The sequence below is a fragment of the Neophocaena asiaeorientalis genome, unplaced genomic scaffold, assembly GCF_003031525.2.
Source record: "Neophocaena asiaeorientalis asiaeorientalis breed wild unplaced genomic scaffold, Neophocaena_asiaeorientalis_V1.1 scaffold46, whole genome shotgun sequence".
In the NCBI taxonomy this organism is placed as follows: Eukaryota; Metazoa; Chordata; class Mammalia; order Artiodactyla; family Phocoenidae; genus Neophocaena; species Neophocaena asiaeorientalis.
Window position 1 is genome coordinate 9,008,245 of NW_020175393.1, and position 17,380 is coordinate 9,025,624.

At 48.0% G+C, this 17,380-nt stretch overlaps 1 protein-coding gene across 8 annotated transcripts in view; it reads right to left on the minus strand.

Annotated features, from left to right (window-relative positions):
- Nucleotides 1-17,380, minus strand: part of TRERF1 (transcriptional regulating factor 1) — a 226,292-nt gene that overhangs the window by 133,774 nt on the left and 75,138 nt on the right. Inside the window, exon 1 of one of the 8 annotated variants that reach the window (XM_024765903.1) lies at nucleotides 11,334-11,459. The exons of 6 other annotated variants lie outside the window; for them this stretch is intronic. The gene's annotated coding sequence lies outside the window, so the exon portion shown is untranslated. Of the gene's footprint in view, nucleotides 1-9,872; nucleotides 9,927-11,333; nucleotides 11,460-17,380 lie in introns of those variants that run through there. One more of the 8 variants, XM_024765905.1, reaches the window with a different exon arrangement.

The window sequence follows — 17,380 nt, forward strand, 5'->3', positions numbered from 1 at the left end:
TAAACATTTAGTTTTCTTAAAAAACTGTCACCTTCATTTCCAGCATATCAAGGAAGCCATGGTTTCACCAAGTATCTGGTATTTGATCCAAAGACAGCAGTGAACTTAAATGCAGCCATCTATGCTGATGTCAGTAACTAGAAGGGACCACGGGGACCACATACACATGGATCCCCAGGAGCCTTAAACACATCCCTCCCGCCCCCCACCCAGGGTTGTGGTCCAAGTCTCATTTTATAGATGAGGAAGCTAGGCTGTGAGAGGGGAAGTAAGCCACCAAGGCCACCCACAAAAAGGGGCAGGACCAGAACCCGGGAGCTTGCAGCTTCCCCTTCCTATGTCCCAATTTCATAAGTCCAACCAAAATTCATATACGGGGTGTATGCCCCCTACACCCAATTTTCTCCTGGATCCTCAACTCAAATCTTCCAGTGCTTGTCTTTGTCCCTCAGAAGAGGGAGTCTGGTCGTGCAGATAAACGTAAGATTTATACACCCTAAAGAAGATGCAGCTTCTTTCCACCAGCGCAATCTCTAGCCCATCACTTGGCGAAGGGCCAGAGAGCTCCGATGCAGCATTCAGAGCCTTTCCACATTCAGGACATTCATAAAACACTCTTTTTCTGGGAAGAGTGAAGTTTAACCTAGTTTTTTGCAGTTATAGGTACAAGGATCACGCAGGGTAGATAGAGCTTGGGGGCAGACAGGAAATGCCGCCAGCCTACCACACCACACAGAAAGGTCCAGATGGCCGTTGGAAAGTGATGGATCGCTGCCACCCCGATACATATTACCCTTTTTCTAAATCGAAAACTAATCCAAGGACTTCCCTGGTGGTGCAGTGGTCAAGAATCTGCCTACCAATGCAGGGGACATGGGTTTGAGCCCTGGTCTGGGAAGATCTCACATGCCACGGAGCAACTAAGCCTGTGCATCACAACTACTGAGCCTGCACTCTATAGCCCGCGAGCCACAACTACTGAGCCTGTGTGCCACAACTACTGAAGCCCGCACGCCTAGAGCCCGTGCTCCGCAACAAGAGAAGCCACCACAATGAGAAGCCCGCGGCCCGCAACGAAAAGCAACCCCCGCTCACCGCAACTAGAGAAAGCCAACGTGCAGCAACGAAGAACCAATGCAGCCAAAAAAAAAAAAAAAGCCGCTGAGCCTGCGCGTCCGGAGCCTGTGCTCCGCAGCGGGAGAGGCCGCAATGGTGAGAGGCCCGAGTACCGCAAAAAAAATAAAAAATAAAAAAATAAAAAAATAAAAAAATAAAAAAAAGAAAGAAAGAAAGAAAACTAACCCAATCTAACCATCCTTAACACAAAGTGCCTGGATTTCAATTTGTGTTTCATCCTCCACCCGCCCCCCACCCCCACCTTTACTCTTCTTTTCTTTCCTTGAACAAATAGATACCGAGCACTTACTACGTGCCAGGCACGTTCTGGTTGCTGGGGACACAGCAGCAAACGAAACAGACCATGTTTTGGTGTTTATATTCTAAAGGGAGGAAACTAAGAGTTAATAAGTAAATGAATATATACCATGTAAGATGGTGACAAATGCTCTGGAGAAAAGATAAAGCAGGATAAGAGGGATAGAGAAGGGCAGAGAAGGAGAGCATTTTATCTAGGATGGCCAGGTAAGGACTCTGAAAAAGGTGAAGGAGTGAGCCACATAGATATCTAAGGGAAGATATTCCAGGCAAAAGGATCAGCAAGTGCAAAGGCCCTGAGGTAGGAATGTCCTAGTGTATTCAAGGAACAACCAGAAGTCTAGAGTGGCATGAATGAGGAAGAAAGTGGCAGGTTACAGAGGCAAGGGGTGGGGAGCCTGATCTGGCTGGCCCTGAAGCCACGATAAGGCCTTTGGTTTTTAACTCCAAGCGGGATGGGAGCATACAGGGCTCTGAGCAGGGGAATCACTGGCCTGCCATAAGGTTTAGCAGGACTTGCCTGAAACTATTGTTACTAGGCCTGTGTTGGGGACCAGATTCAGGAACCAGGCCATAAGCCCAGTGTAGCTACTAAGCAGCACTGAGAAAAACACTTCCCTTCTGGCCTCCACATTCTCCTCTGTGAAATGTGAAGGTAAGACTAGATGATGTCTTGGGAATTCCCTGGCAGTCCAGTGGTTAGGACTCAGCGCTTTCACTTCCGGGGCCTGGGTTCGATCCCTAGTCGGGGAACTAAGATCTCGCATGCCATGCGGTGAATACAAATTAAAAAAAAAAATTTTTTTTTTAATTAGAAAAAGAAGACTACATGATGCCTAATGATATTTCTTTCTACAATATTCTTATTTTCTGACCCTAAGATGGATTGCTCAAAGGGTCTAAAAAGTCTCACCCTCTGACTCGGGAGAAGGCATAGAACAGCAGCCCAGTTTTAGAAGTCCCCAATCACTCCCCACTGCCTCCCCCGCCCCAAAACAAATTCTCGCCCTGCGAAAGGCACGGCTCACTAGGGAGAAAGGTCCAGCCCAGGAAGCAGCCACGTCAGCAACGTCCTCTAAAGATTACGAAGGGTGACCACTAAAGATAGCACAGCCCCACACAATGTTTCAGGGGGGTGCTCCGCCAGCAGAGGCCGGTGAAAGTGGCTTCTGCAGCCAAATCAAAGGCCGCTGCTGAATCTGCTTCTACCCCAGGCTGCCCAAGTCTCTCCTATCTCCCCCACTTCCATCATGCGTAAGAAAGAAAGTTATAGAGTTAAGAACGGCTCTATCCTATCCGTTTCCTTGAGGGTTCTGTCTGTGTCTCACATCATCAGACTGAAGGTCTTGAAAGCAAGACTCAGGTCTCCTCCATGGGGCTGAATCAGCAGACTTTGTCTCTCCCGCATCAGACTGAGAGCTCGCCTAGAATACCAACAACTTCGCCCATCAATCGGACTGTGAATTCATCCTATGTCTCCTCCATCAGCCTGGGGGTTCCATGAGGGCTGAGGCTCTATCTCCCCCAACAGATTGGGAGCACCTGATGTGAGGGGCTGTACCACCCCCATTGGATGGAAGCTCCTTGGAGACAGGGTTTACCTGCTCCTTTCCCTCACTGCATCCCATGAGGCTTCTGTATATTTAGTGATGTCTTAAAACAAGGTGCTGATTGAAGCCCTCAAGTTAAACCACCCACCCAGGGATGAGACCCTTGTGATCCCCGGCCATTAAATGATCCATGAAAACTATCTGAATATGGACCTCCACGTTGAATGAAAAGAAAACAAAATTAAAAGTTGGCTTCACCCAAACAACTTTTGGATAGACTGTTTATAGGTTCCGGCCAAAGGCTGTCCCCATTTTATAAATAACCCTTTCTGGTGACGGTGGTGGAGGCCAAGCTGAAATGCCCCTTGGGGACTGAGGGCAGGGAGCCCACCAGTCCAGGCTTGACCAAAGCAAAGTCCTATGTGGGAGGGCGGCCCATGGCCCAGATATGACCGTCCCCTCACCTTCCAACTTGGGCTTTTCCAAGGCAGTCACACCAAATGATGTGGTGGGAAATGGGAAACTGGAATCAGGAGAGTGGGATGAAGAGGAGACCCATCTCAGAGAGGCAGGCCCAGGGGAGATGGAGGAGGTCAGGGTGGGTGGGCGGAGCTGGGGACAGAGAGTACAGGGCTGGTGCCTCCTGGGGGAAGCAGAGGCCAACCCAGACTCGGGGAGGGGCACTTCCGTACATGGGGACTCAGGGAAGCCCCCAGGCTCCCCCTGGAATCTAGAATGCTGGCTCATCTCAGCAAAGGGTTTCCACAGAACTGCAGAGGAGGGGCAAGAAAGCTGGAACTTCCTTGGGCTGAAACGATCGCTAGCACTTACCAGCACTGTGCTAAGTACTCTCCATATACTAACTCGGTTAATCTTCATTACTAGGCTAATACTGCTCCCCTTTTACAGAGGTGGCGACTGAGGCCTGCCCAAAGTTATGCAGAGCTGAGGAATAAAGATTTCAGCTGGGTAGTCTGGCTCCCCACCCCACGATCTCAGCCACCTCCGTCTCTGAAAACAAAAAAAGGGGAAAATCCAAGGGTATTTCTGCTGCTTCCTCTGAACCTCTGGGGTTGAAGGCCACCCACAGCAGGCACCCTGCTTGGGAGACGGGGGTGCTGGAGACTCAAGCAGAGACCAGCGGGGTCCCAGCACCGTCTTCCCACTGTGCTCAGATCCTGGATACCCTGAAAATGCCACCCTGCTGGGGCAGTGTTGGCCCTCTACTTTCGGGAGTCTCAGGTTAAGAAAATCCTACCCTTTCTGTATCTAGTGTGTACACAGGGCAAAGAGCGAAAGCAGTAAGGAGGGGCAGGCGGCAGTGACAGGTCCCTGCTCCCACTGGAAGCCCACAGGGGACCCCCAGCAAACATAGGATGGACTTCCTTTAAAACAGTACGCTAGTTACGTTTCCAAATAAAATTCTCAGTATATTTTTCTTCAACCTCCATACCTTTTCAGGTGAAGTTCATCTAACTGTAATAAATCAGTGAGTTCAAACTGTGACATTACAGAGTGTCCAAACTGTCTGAAAACTGAAGGAAATAGTGGATCTGTTGTGCTTCCCCCCACCCCATCGCCCAGATTAACAACTGGACCCCATTGCTTTATATAAGGGTTTTTCATGTATTGACACTTGGCATTTGGGGCTGAAAATTCTTTATTGTGGGGCTGTCCTGCGCGTTGTAGGATGTTTAGCAGCATCCCTGGCTTCTACTCACCAGACGCCAGTGACATTCTCCTTCCCCTCCCCTGTGAATGTGACAACCAAAGATGTCTCCGGGCTTTGCCAAATGCCCTGGAGCTGGGGGGCGGGAGGGGGAGGGCTCACTCTAGGTTAAGAACCAACACTTTACATTTAGATAAACTTCAACTGAGGTTGAAATAAACATATTGAGCATCGTACTGAAAATGGAACTGACATACTACTTAAAAATAAGTGTATCCTATTTTTCCTGACTTCCCAGACACAATGTATTTGAAATTTTTCCGTGTGGCTGCCGTCCTTCTTTCCTGTGAATCTGCTAAATGCTAATACTCAGTGCCCCATCCCCATGCTCCGTTCCTCCTCCCAACCTCGGCTTCCCCAGTCTCGTTCACGTCCACCCCCCAAACCAATCCATCCTCACGTGTTCAACACACCAGCAGGCACTCACTGTCTGCCTGAGTCCGACTGCTGCCAGCTCTGAAGGAGCACAGCTGGGGTGAGACCAGAAACCACTAGGCTCAGGGACTCCAGCTGCCTCAGAGGCAGCAATGGCCACACCCAAGAAAATGGACCCACTTCATCATCCATCTCACTCTCCAAGCCTCATTTGAACGCACGGGTCTGCCTCAGCCCGCAGGACTGAGCTCTGCCAAATACAGAAATGGGCCAAAGAGATACCGAAGCTAATAGACTTGGGAAAGACCAACAACCTGATAGGAAAATGGGTAAAGAATATGAATCGCAAGAAAAGGAAATACAAATGGATCTTAACCTTGTGAAAAAATGCTCAACCGCACTCATAAAAGAAATGCAAATTAAAACAAACTGCGCTACCAATTTTCAACTATCAGACTGGCAAAGATCAAAAAGTTTGATAACTCACTGTGTTGGCGAGGATGTCTCATTCATTGAGGGTGTAAATCGCTACAACCTCCTTGAAAGGATACTTGCAATGTCTACCAATACCAGTGATGTATATATGCTTTTACCAGCAATTCCGCTTCTAAGAATTTCTTCTGCAGACATACTCCTACATGTGCAAAATGATGTGTATAAAAGGATACTCACTGCAGTGTGATTTGTAATGACAAAAGCCTGGAAAGAGCCTCAATATCCACTGTCAGGGGATTCTTTAATAAATTATGGTTCATCCATGAAATGGAATGCTATGTAGCTGTAAAAAGCAGTAAGGGCACTCTGTATGTCATGACACGGGATAATTTTCCATGTATACTGTTAGGTAAGGTAAGTAAGGCACAGACGACATGAATAGTACGCCGGCAGTTGTTCAAAAATACTATCAGTTCATATATGCATTTAGATGCATAGAGTAACTTTGAAAAAGATAACCCAAAAGCTAATAACAGGAGTTACCTCTGGAAAGGGGAATTGGGAGACTGGGGCAAGAAGGAGAGGAAGAATTACTATACACCACTTTTGACTCTTTGTGACCTCCAACTTTTATACCCTGTGCACACATTATTCAATAAACAAATAAGAAGAGATCAGGAGTAACTGATCTAGCTCTACCACCATGAGGCACCTATACATGCAACAGATATTACAGGTCAGTCTCAGTGATAAATTCTCGTCTATTCCTCTAAGCATCCATATCTGTCAGTTCAAATGTCCCAGATTTTTTTGTTCAAAAGTAGGATGATCAGAAAGAGACTCACAGACGTAGAAAACAAACTTATGGTTACCGAAGGGGAAAGGTGGGAGGGGAGGGATAATTAGGAATTTGGGAGTAACATATACACACTACTATATATAAAATAGAAAAACAACAAAGACCTACTGTATAGCACAGAGAACTATACTCAATATTTTGTAATAACCTATATGGGAAAAGAATCTGAACAAGAATATATATATATATACATATATATGTATAACTGAATCACTTTGCTGTACACCTGAAATTAACACAACATTGTAAATCAACTATACTTCAATTTAAAAAAAAAAAAAAAAGTAAGGATTTGAGGGAAAAAAAAAGTAGGACAACCACCACATCCAAAACACGAAACTGGCTTCCCTCCTCAATTAGGTTTTGAAAGCATTCATCCTCAAAGCTGCCTTCCTTACCTGAAAAATGTACTGTCATTGACCACTGCTACCCTGAAATTCCATACGTAGGCAAGTGGAATCCTTCAGAAGGTGCACTGCAGCATCAACCGCTAGGGACCCAGGGGCACCCACATTTTAAATAGTGCTTCCAAGCGCTATCAGCTGGGACTGGGCATCACAAAGTGACTTGGACCCCGATTCCCACCAGCAGTGGCAGGTACCCGCAGAAGCCACCGAGAATCCTCCCAGCAGCTCTGCCTGCAGCAACATTTTAATGGCATATTACTCAAAGGTGCCACAGCCATCACTTTAACCCTGCCCCCCACCACTGCCACTTCATCATAAAACAACCCTTATATATTTTAAGCCATAAATCGGTATTCGTCAAGTTCTAAATCGGGTTACAGCAATATTTATTCATCGAAGGATAAATCTTCCCTGCACAGTCATAAAACTGCCTAATAATTTAATATGCTATCATTCTTACCTGAAACTTGTCAAAAAGTGGCCTGAAAGAGGCATGTGTTTTACAGTTGACTGCTGGTAAGTCTATAGTTTATTAAATAGTTCATATTTTAAATTCTCTATGGGGGAGGGAGAAAATGGCACATGGGACACACCTTATGCAGAAAAGCAATTTGGAGACTCATTAACCTGTTTTAGGGTAGAGAAAAACAGATTCCCCAAAGAGGACCAAGGACTCATCCAATACAGCTTTAAGATGGGTGGTAGAGATAGAAAAGAAAGAAAAATTCCAATTACAGCATTTTGTATGGGGCAGGGGCAAAACGCACTAAGTTAGAGAATTAATGTTGGGGGACAGGTTCACGGAGCAGCAAGATAAGATGGAGAATTGTCAGAAGAAAAGTGTGGGGAAAAAATGACTCTAAGCTGCAAAATTATTACAGCTGGGTCAAGATGCCAATTCCTCGGGACACTCTCAGATCTTGGGAGCAGTAAGCCTTCCAGACCTGGCGATTCCACTCCAGTAGAAGTGTGCACTTCGCACAGCCCAGGGCCAAGACACTGCTGTGTTGAAGGATGAATGGACAGCAACCAAGCCCCGAGATCGAGGTTTCTCAGCCTCGGCACTACTGACACTTTGGGCTGATGACTCTGTCCTGCGGGCTGTCCTGTGCAGGCCTCTACCCTTTAGCCGCCAGTAAGACTCCCCCCTGCCCCCCAAACAGTTGTGACAACCAAAAACGTCTCCAGACATTTTCTTTTCTTTCTTTCTTTTTTTTTCTTTTGGCCACTCTGTGGGGTCTTGCGAGATCTTAGGTCCCCCGACCAGGGATTGAACCCAGGCCACAGGGCACCACCAGGGAACTTCCGGACATTTTCAAATGTCCCCTGGGGGCAACATCACCCCTAACTGAGAACCAGTCTCCTAGATGCCTTAAGTCTAACCTAACAGAGGTGGGCTGGTGGAGCTAAAACCACTCCAACAAAAGTAAACCGTGTCCTTCGTGCTGCCTGTTCTATGAAGTTTGAAAATACAAATCTAAGGAAATGCAGAAGGTAGCACATCAGTGTTTAGTTCACATACTGTGAACCTTCTCTCTCTAGCAAAGTCCAAGCCTGCCTAAGGCCAAGGACCCCACAGACTGCGTTCCTTTCTCCTCCATCTGTTCTGCAGCCTCTCCCTCCCCCAGCCCACAACCAGCCTTCACCTTTTACTACTAACTTACCCCCCATTTCCTTTACGTTTTTCCACAACCTTGCGGTTTACTCTGGCACAAGAACACATTTCAGGCTGGCATTCACTGGTGGTTAATGGCAGAAAAGGTGGGTTTCTAAACCACAAGCACTCTTAATTCTAAACTGTTCAAATATATTCTCCCTGTTCATGGGCGAGCTGGGGAGGCAACCCCTCCCCAGTGCTGAACACTGAACTCCTTACAGAGCTTAAACAAATAATCAAAGATAGAGAACTACTTTTTAATTAAAAAAAAAAAAAAAAAAAAAAAAAAACTCGTTCCCATGTTCACATTCCGGGCCACACTTCCCGCAAGAATTTTACAATCAACAGACCAAGATACTACATTTAATTTGCAAGATTCCACCGGGGAGCTGTCTGGCTCGTAGGGTATTAAAACCAACTGGGAGATAACAGAACATGGGCTGAACTCCAATAAATGTTGAAAGATTCCGCTTTGATTTCATCATGGATTTTCTTTTAAAAAGTTAACTTTATTAAGGTTAACTTTATTAAGGAACAGGATGGGAAACATTAAAATGAAGCTGGACCGGAAGTTGAGAATGACTTTTCATCTGTTTATACTCTTCTTTCAGTTGGATGGTGCCCAACCCCCAGCGGCAGAAGAATGAGAAAGACTTGAGCAGGGTCCACCTACACGACCCTCCACTGACCACAGCCAAGTGGTACAGCTCCCAATCACACAAACCAACCTCTCTGCCTGTTTGATTCATAAAACACGAAAAACCAGACTGCCGCGACTTCCCTGGTGGCGCAGTGGTTAAGAATCCGCCTGCCAATGCAGGGCACTCGGGTTTGAGCCCCGGTCCGGGAAGATCCCACATGCCGCAGAGCGACTAAGCCCGTGCGCCACAGCTACTGAGTCTGCGCTCTAGAGCCTGCGAGCCACAACTACTGAGCCCGTGCGCCACAACTACTGAAGCCTGCGCGCCTAGAGCCCGTGCTCTGCAACAAGAGAAGGCACCGCAATGAGAAGCCCACGCACAGCAACGAAGAGTAGCCCCTGCTCGCCGCAACTAGAGAAAGCCCGCACGCAGCAGTGAAGACCCAATGCGACCAAAAATAAATAAGTAAATTTATTTTTAAAAATAAATAAATAAATAAAATAAAAACCAGACTGCCACGAGAGCCCTACCTTCCTTCCTCAAGTCTCACCAACTTCAAAAATACCAGCTATTACCACTCCTCCTAGCACGCCTCTACACAGCTCGGTGGCATCACCAGAGTCAGAGACACCATAGGCTTGGGCTCTTCAGAAGGTGGCGACTCCGCTAGCAATTTGCTTGGGACTCCCCATACAAGCCCATGAATGCCAAGTTTCCACTGGAGGCGATCCTGCTCGGGGTTTTAAAAAACTGTTTCAGCCCCATGTCCTATTCGTTCCACTCACTGTGTACAAGTTCTCTGAATTAGCAGACCGTCCAGCTCACTATGCCTTCCATACCTCTACTCCAACAAGACTGAACAACAGAGCAACAAAGCAGAAATGAAGCCACAAGAAAGTAAGAAGGTGCCCAAAATCATGTGAAAAGAGCCTGTACCACACAGCCCTTCCGGCAAGACTTGAGCTCAGACACTCAGAGCAGGCCTTACTACAATTTGATCACGGCAAAGCCAAAATGCCATAGACACTGAATAGAATTGGGGATAAGGGTACCTTAAAAAGAAAAAAAAACTTCAGTTTTTCTTTGGAATAACCTTCACCCTGGCACATTTCCAACGAAATACAGTTGACACATGAATCTACAAAGCCGCGGAGGGTAGCAAGCTGTACCTGTATCCATGGCAATGCAGCCTATCCATCAACAAAGCTAGTGGAGTCAGGGTCAGGACGTCACCTGGATCAGCAAAATTCCCCCAAAGAGACACTCTATGGCCAGGCCACAGATCACACCCAAAACCCAGCCATTTCAGAAACCAATTGCAGTGAACACAGAGGGCAATACAGGAGACACAAGCTCTGACCCAAGTGAACTTTGGGACAGGACACCTGTTTCATCATTTCGGGTCACTGAGCTTACTGTTCCCAGGCCTCCACTGCCCATCTGTAGAGTAGAGTTCCCTCAGCATTAAATAAGATGATACCTATGACCTGGTATCCAAACTGTGCCAAGAGAGTAGGGGCTTACCATTCCTGTTTCGCTATTTCATTGTTAAGATTACCCAGCCATCACTGAGAGCCTATAGTATCTTCCCTCCCAAACTTATAAGCTTAGGAGGAGGCTAATTTGTGGAAAGGCAGGTGAAGCGTCTACAAACACACAGCTCTTATCACACAGCACCGTTATTGCTGGCTGCACCCCACTCAAAGCCCCGACGTAGCTAATTCAACCTGAGCTAACTGGGCTCTAATATCCAAACAGGGAATGCCTACCCGTAGCTTCCATCCTCAGGACTCTTTTTGCTCTTCAGATGAAAAGCTATTTGTCTAAACTAACAATCGCTCTCTCCATCTGGCCAGCCAGCGATTTGCCCCTGTTCTGTCCCCGCCTGTGTGAAGTGTGCCCTCTCCAGCGGGAGGCACCCTAGGCAGTGACAGCTTGACACGGTCTCGTTAAAGTCAACAGACGGGGCCCTCCCGATACCAGAAACAAACTACTGAATTTGCTTTCTCTCCTTCTTCAATCATCGGTAGAAAGTAAGAAACTGAGGGGGAGGCAGAAAAAGAAAAACCATGGGGGCAGAATTCCACTTTCCCCACCGCATCTTCAATCAAGGTCAAGAAGAGTCCTACAGAGGGAGGTCTAAAAGAAGAGCAATTTAAATAACTTGCCCCAGCCCTTAGTAAAGAAAAGTGGAGTGAAAGGATCAAACAGCCTCGAGAACACCAACCTGACATGAACTTGCCTACCTTTTGCCAAGCACGGCGGGGAAAGGGTGGTTTGCATCTTCCCTAAACTTGTTTTACCCCCGCCATGCGCTCTCTCCTTAGGCCTCTCGAGAGGCTGAACCGTTTAAAACAAACAAGAGCTTCTACCTCAACCATTGAAGTGAACTATACGATTTTTAAAAGGGCGGGGGGGAAAGGTCAACAGCATTCTGAGCACACATCACAAGCTCTGCTCTGCTCACTTCCCCACTTCCTGTTGCTACCTCACCCTGTCACATTTTAGTTTTGAAGCGTATGTGTTTGCTCTGCTATCACTGTAAAGTTTCGGTGGGAGGCCACCGGCGGTACCAGGATGAGGACACTACGGTTCTGAGACACGAAATCCCAACCGACCAACGGTGAGGAAAGTACACCCAACTTCTCACCCCTGCCCACCAGCAGTGCACCCACTGCTAGGAAAGCACTTGTGGGCGAGTTTTACTTTGTGGGGAACGTTCTATGTGGGCAATGGCCACCTAACCACTAGCCAATACCAGGTGGCTTAGAACTGGGAACCATGCGGGAAAATACTGGGCACCCACAGACCAAGAAATGCCCTGGAGGAGCACAAGCCAACCCTGAAATCCCTCCCCAAACCCTGTGCTCCAAGGGGTGGTCGCCACCTGGGAAAGGAACTGAAAGACTGAAACGCTTTGGAAGTGGGACGCTGTCGAATCTCCGGCTTAGAAAAAGGGTCAGAGGGCTTCCCTGGTGGCGCAGTGGTTGAGAGTCCGCCTGCCGATGCAGGGGACAAGGGTTCGTGCCCCGGTCCGGGAAGATCCCACATGCCGCGGAGCTGCTGGGCCCGTGAGCCATGGCCGCTGAGCCTGCGCGTCCGGAGCCTGTGCTCCGCAACGCGAGAGGCCACAACAGTGAGAGGCCTGCGTACCGCAAAAAAAAAAAAAAAGGGTCAGAGCAAAAAGAGACATTAAACCATTTGGCCAGGCACCCCCTGTTACAGAGGAAGAAACCAGACCAAGACCTGTCTCCCCCAGCTGACTTAATAACAGCAGAGCGGACCCTAGATCCCAGTTCTCTATCTCCCAGGGCAGGGATTTTCAATACCTTATCAAATGAACGTGGGGCAGATGCTGAATAAGTGTTGGCTCAGCCACAGTGGACACTGGCTTGTCCGTAACGCATGGGGGTGGGGACGGGAGGGCAGCCTAAAATACTTTTTGTCTCTTACATACCAGGAGGGCCCATCTTCTAGCAGCATGTTTTGGGAGGTACTGCAGCCCATCCTCGTAACCCACTCTGGCTCCTGAATGCCTGGGATTAGGGGTTGCCCTTCAGCAGGTCCCTAAACTAGCTTACTGCACCCATTTGCCATTATTCCCCAACGAGGAATAAAAAAAAAAAAAACAAAATCTGGGAGATGGTGGTGTTGCACAAGGCACAGGACCGGGAATGGAACACTGGGCTTCATCCCTTGGTGAACACAAGGGTGGCCTCAGGGGAGCCATCCTGCCCTCCATGCCTTCCTGGGTCTGTGTGTGCCATGAGAACATTGGCCTCCAAGAAGCCGCTAATCCTGTGGGTCTCTGATTCTAAACCCTGTATCCTCTCCCACCCCCTGAGCCCCACAGAGCTCCTCCTCCCCCTCCTGCATTCACTGCTCTGCCCTCCTGCTGACTCCACCAGCCCAGCACATCCTGGGAGCCCTCAGAACGGAGATCAGTACACTGAAGGGTGCAATGCGTATGTGTGCCTGATTTGAGCTGACCGTGTGCTCTCCATGTGCCTTCCTGTATCATCCCCATGGAGGAAGGCTTTGCTCCGAAACACCCAACCAACAACAAGGTGACGAGGGGCTACAGCACACAGGGTGCTCGGCTGGCTACAGGGTAGGCTGTGCTTCAAGGGCAGAGAGTCAGACATCCCCCAGCCCTGCCCCATCAGCCTCTATCTCCTTCCCCTGACTGATTTTCTTCAGAACCTTTGGGGACAGCTGACATTGTAGTATTTGTCAATTTCCATGGCGTAAATACTCTCAGTAGGGCCATCTCAAGCTACCAACATGAGGGCCAGCGGTCATAGAGTCGGGAAGAGATGGGCAGAATCAACTCTCAAGAGCTGGTGCAAGCCAGCTGCGGCACCGCCGGACCAGGCCCTGTGATTATTCTTCAAGGTCAAGCGCCAAGTGATCTTCACTAACAACCAACATCTTTATGGAACTTCAGGTTACAAAGCGGATGTGAGGCCATAACTATATTTCACCTTCAACCTCTGGTCAGAAAGGTCTTATCACCTTCATTTTGCAGATAAAGAAACAGAGGGTTAAAAAGCTCCCACATTTTTCAGGGGCACCCTGCTAGAGAATGACGTGGTCAGAGCTTGAACTAGGATCTTCTGGGGCAGTCGTGATCTCTCGTTGTTCACGCTCCCCTAATAACCAGAGGAGAAATAGTTGAAGGGTGAGCAGTATGTGGAGGACGGGGTGGAAATGCAGAAGAGGTACAGGGCTTACCCAGATGGTGAATTCACTACAAAGCCCAAAGATCTAGGGGAGCGTGGAAGGCGTGAAAACAAACTTGAAACTAATGAAACCGTTTTGTTCAGTGTGCTTCGCCAGAAAACTGCTTTCCTAAAACAGTGATGCAGTTATTAAAATCTGCATTCCCCAATTCACTGCACCATGAGGCGAAGGAGCAAAAGGAACGGAAAGCAATTTAAATGACGAACAATAGGGAGGCTGGTTGAATAAGTTATGGAATATCCGCATAGCGGAATGCTGTGCCTCCACCCAAAGCCGTGTTTTAAAAGAACAGTTTACAACTAGGAAACGCTCACAGAAAATTGTTTGAAATGCATGTTACATAACAATATGTGCAATATGATTCCAGTTTTGTAAAAATGAACCAGCAGGAAGCACACCCTATGTATACAGGCACAGAAAAATAAACTGGACGCACAGACCTCAGAATCCTCATGCTGGTTTCTCCCAGAAGGGTGGGATTATGGACGATTTTTATTTTCTTCTCTATGATTTTCTGTCTGCTCCCACTTTTCTATAACATGTTGCTTTTCTAACCAGAGACACAATAAATAGACCATATTTATACATCTGGATTTTCAAAGGTTGAGAAAACTCATTACAAAAATCAGTGAGGTGAACCCCAGGAAGGCAGTCCTCTGGGGCAAAGGTCCAGATGTTCAGATCTCTAATATCCCCCCGAGGAGACAAGCCAGGTTCCCTCCAAACGCCAAGTCCTCTTCAGACACACACACACACACACTCCAGCACATGCATCCACACCACCCCCTCGCCCCTCCTTCAGGAGGCCATCCTCTCAACCTCACCCCCTGATCCAGTCCCACCTTGCTGGGGGCAAAGCATGGAAAGCACAGCAGAGGACGGACAACCAGTAATAATTCACGAGTATCCTCCATGTGGCACGCAGCTATGTTGTGGCACAGTTTCCAACATGTGAACTCAGATACACGGCAATTCTAAAACATAGGTATCGATACCAACAATTTACCAAGAGGAAAGTCAAGTTTAGAAAATTATAACCAGGGTCACGCAGCCAGCATAGTGCCCAGAATTGGGAATGAAACCCAAGTCTAACCAGAGTTCATCTATAGATGTTTAAGAGGCCCAACCACTGTCCCTGATCATCACGAAATGCAAAATAATAATATTCCAGTTCAACCTACTTTAATTTATACTCAGTCTGAAAGCGAAATGCACCACCAGTCCCGATTCGAGAATATAAAGATTTAATAATTTAAAAAAGAAAGAAAGAAAAGGAAAGGGGAAAAAAGACCCACAGCTCTGTGCTCATCCCTCATTCAGTGAAGTAAAAATAAAAATCGAACCTTCCCCCAACACATTGTGCTTTAATGAAAGCACCAAGCCAATCTTCTTCACTACCACCCACCCCAGCCCACTTCGTTTAAATTTAGGCAACCACCAGGCAAACTGTACCCAACTGCGTTATCTGAAATGAAGTCATAAAAAGTCCTCATCTGAAACACCAGCCCTTGTTCCAAGGAAAGCGGGGCAGGGCACGTAGGGCCAGCATCCTGGGGGAGTCTGGGGCTGTGCCTCGGAGGACCCCTTCGAAAAGACAGTTTCTGGGACCTGGTTCTCTGCGTGGACCTGTGGGGCCTTGTGGCAGCAGCTTCCCCTCTCTGTGTCTCAGCCACCCCTCTACAAAGTCAGGGGTGGAATGACAAAAGGGGTCTTGAAGGCCCATCTCAACGTACAGCTCTATCGTTCCTGGGACCCTGATGTGCAGAGGGTAGCCACTGGGCAAGGCCCAGACACCCCACTTCCACAGAATGAGTGAACGGCAACCCAAGCTGTGGCTGATCAGGGAGAAATGAGTCGGCCCGTCCTGGAGCTGCTGTAGCTCTTAAGCTCCAGCTTTGGAGAATTCAGTTCTCAGTAAATAAATATTTGGCAACAGGAGGGAGAGCGAGGGCTGAGCCTCCTGGATGGCTCTGGGGCTTGTCACCCTCTGTCCTGTCCAGGGGAGGGATTCTGCCCACCAGGACTCAACAAGCTCGGTGTCCCCGATCCCTTCTCCCCACACTTGACTTTTTAAACGTGGTTGCACCAGAGAAAGAGCTAGCTAATGAAAAACTCTCCCCAGTTTTCTGGATGAATCTGAGGCTTTGGGGGCCTACAAGCTAGCTGGATTTTTCTTCCAGCAACCTAGTCCTTGGATTTTTTTTCCAAGTTTCCTTCCAGTGTTTCGTGAGGGCATCTAAGCCCTTACAGTAGGTCTGTATCCACTCCCTCAAGTGGAGACATGGGGCACCCTGGAAAAGGGGAATAAAATTAATATTCACAACTTGAGGAGAAGCATGGCCTTAACAGTAGCATAACTCACAGCTCCATACTGGAGACACCATTAAACAACTTTGTGCCCGATGGGACCCACGGATTGGCTGCACTGTCTCACCAACCTGGGGCTCCAATCTCTACAGTCAGTGGACAGCAATCCAGAGCTGATCAATGGCCCCCCACACACTCCATTCCAGTCCTCCTCAAGCCCTGCCCCCATTCACACCTGGAACCTTCCGAGCAGGTTGTTCCCAGTTCCTCATGGCTGAGCCACGCTCTAAGGACTCCATCACAAATCCAGGGCAAGACCAGAAAGCACCAGAGAAAGATTTAGAGAAAGAGGAGGGCAACCAGCAGCGAAAGTGCTCTGAAGCTCTCAGATGTTGACTTTACTGTCCAGTTTCAGGAGCTGGGAGGTAAGCCTCCCAGACCTCTCCCCTGACCCTGACATTGAAGGAACTGAGGACCCCGAGCCTGGGCCCCCAACTCTCCCACCTCAGCCAGACATCCAAAAGCAGTACTTTCAAGGTGAATAAAATTGGGATATACATATCATACTACTTTACACAGTGCTAAGTTTACCCAGCCCACCTCCCCAGGAGGGGGAAATGACAGAGAATAATAAATATTCTTGATTGTAGGTAAAAGCATGGCTGATGCATACAGTACTAAAAAATGATGAATTCTAGAATCAGATCTGGATTCAAATCTAAGCCATTTCACTTACAAACTGGGTAGCCTCAAGCAAGTTACTCAACCCCTCTGAGCTTCCTAGTCTGTGAAATGAGTATGATAGGAGAGAGTATATATAACTTGGAATTTACTCATTGAACCCCAAGTTGTTTTCCTCAGCGGGCTGGGATGAAAGGAGGAGAATCATGAGTTCCCGAAGAACCGGAAGGACCCAGGCTCCAGAAGCAGACTAAGAGCAACACACAGGTGCATCGGTCCACGCACCTCCCAACCCCCGCAATACACACAGCAGGAGGTGTAGCCCTCACTCACAAACCCCTTGGGCCGCCCTTGCAGACCATGAACACTGCAGAAATGCTCTAGACATCTGGTTTTCAAATTTTTTTTAGCAGCAGAATCCCAGACCCCAATATAGAGAACAGAGATAAAAAGCAAGATGCTCTTGGAGAAGCGGATTCTAAGATTAACTGCTCTGCAGCCCTGAAAGAATCTTGCAAACTAAAACTGCACTGAACTGGAGAAGTGGGGGGGGGGGGGGGGG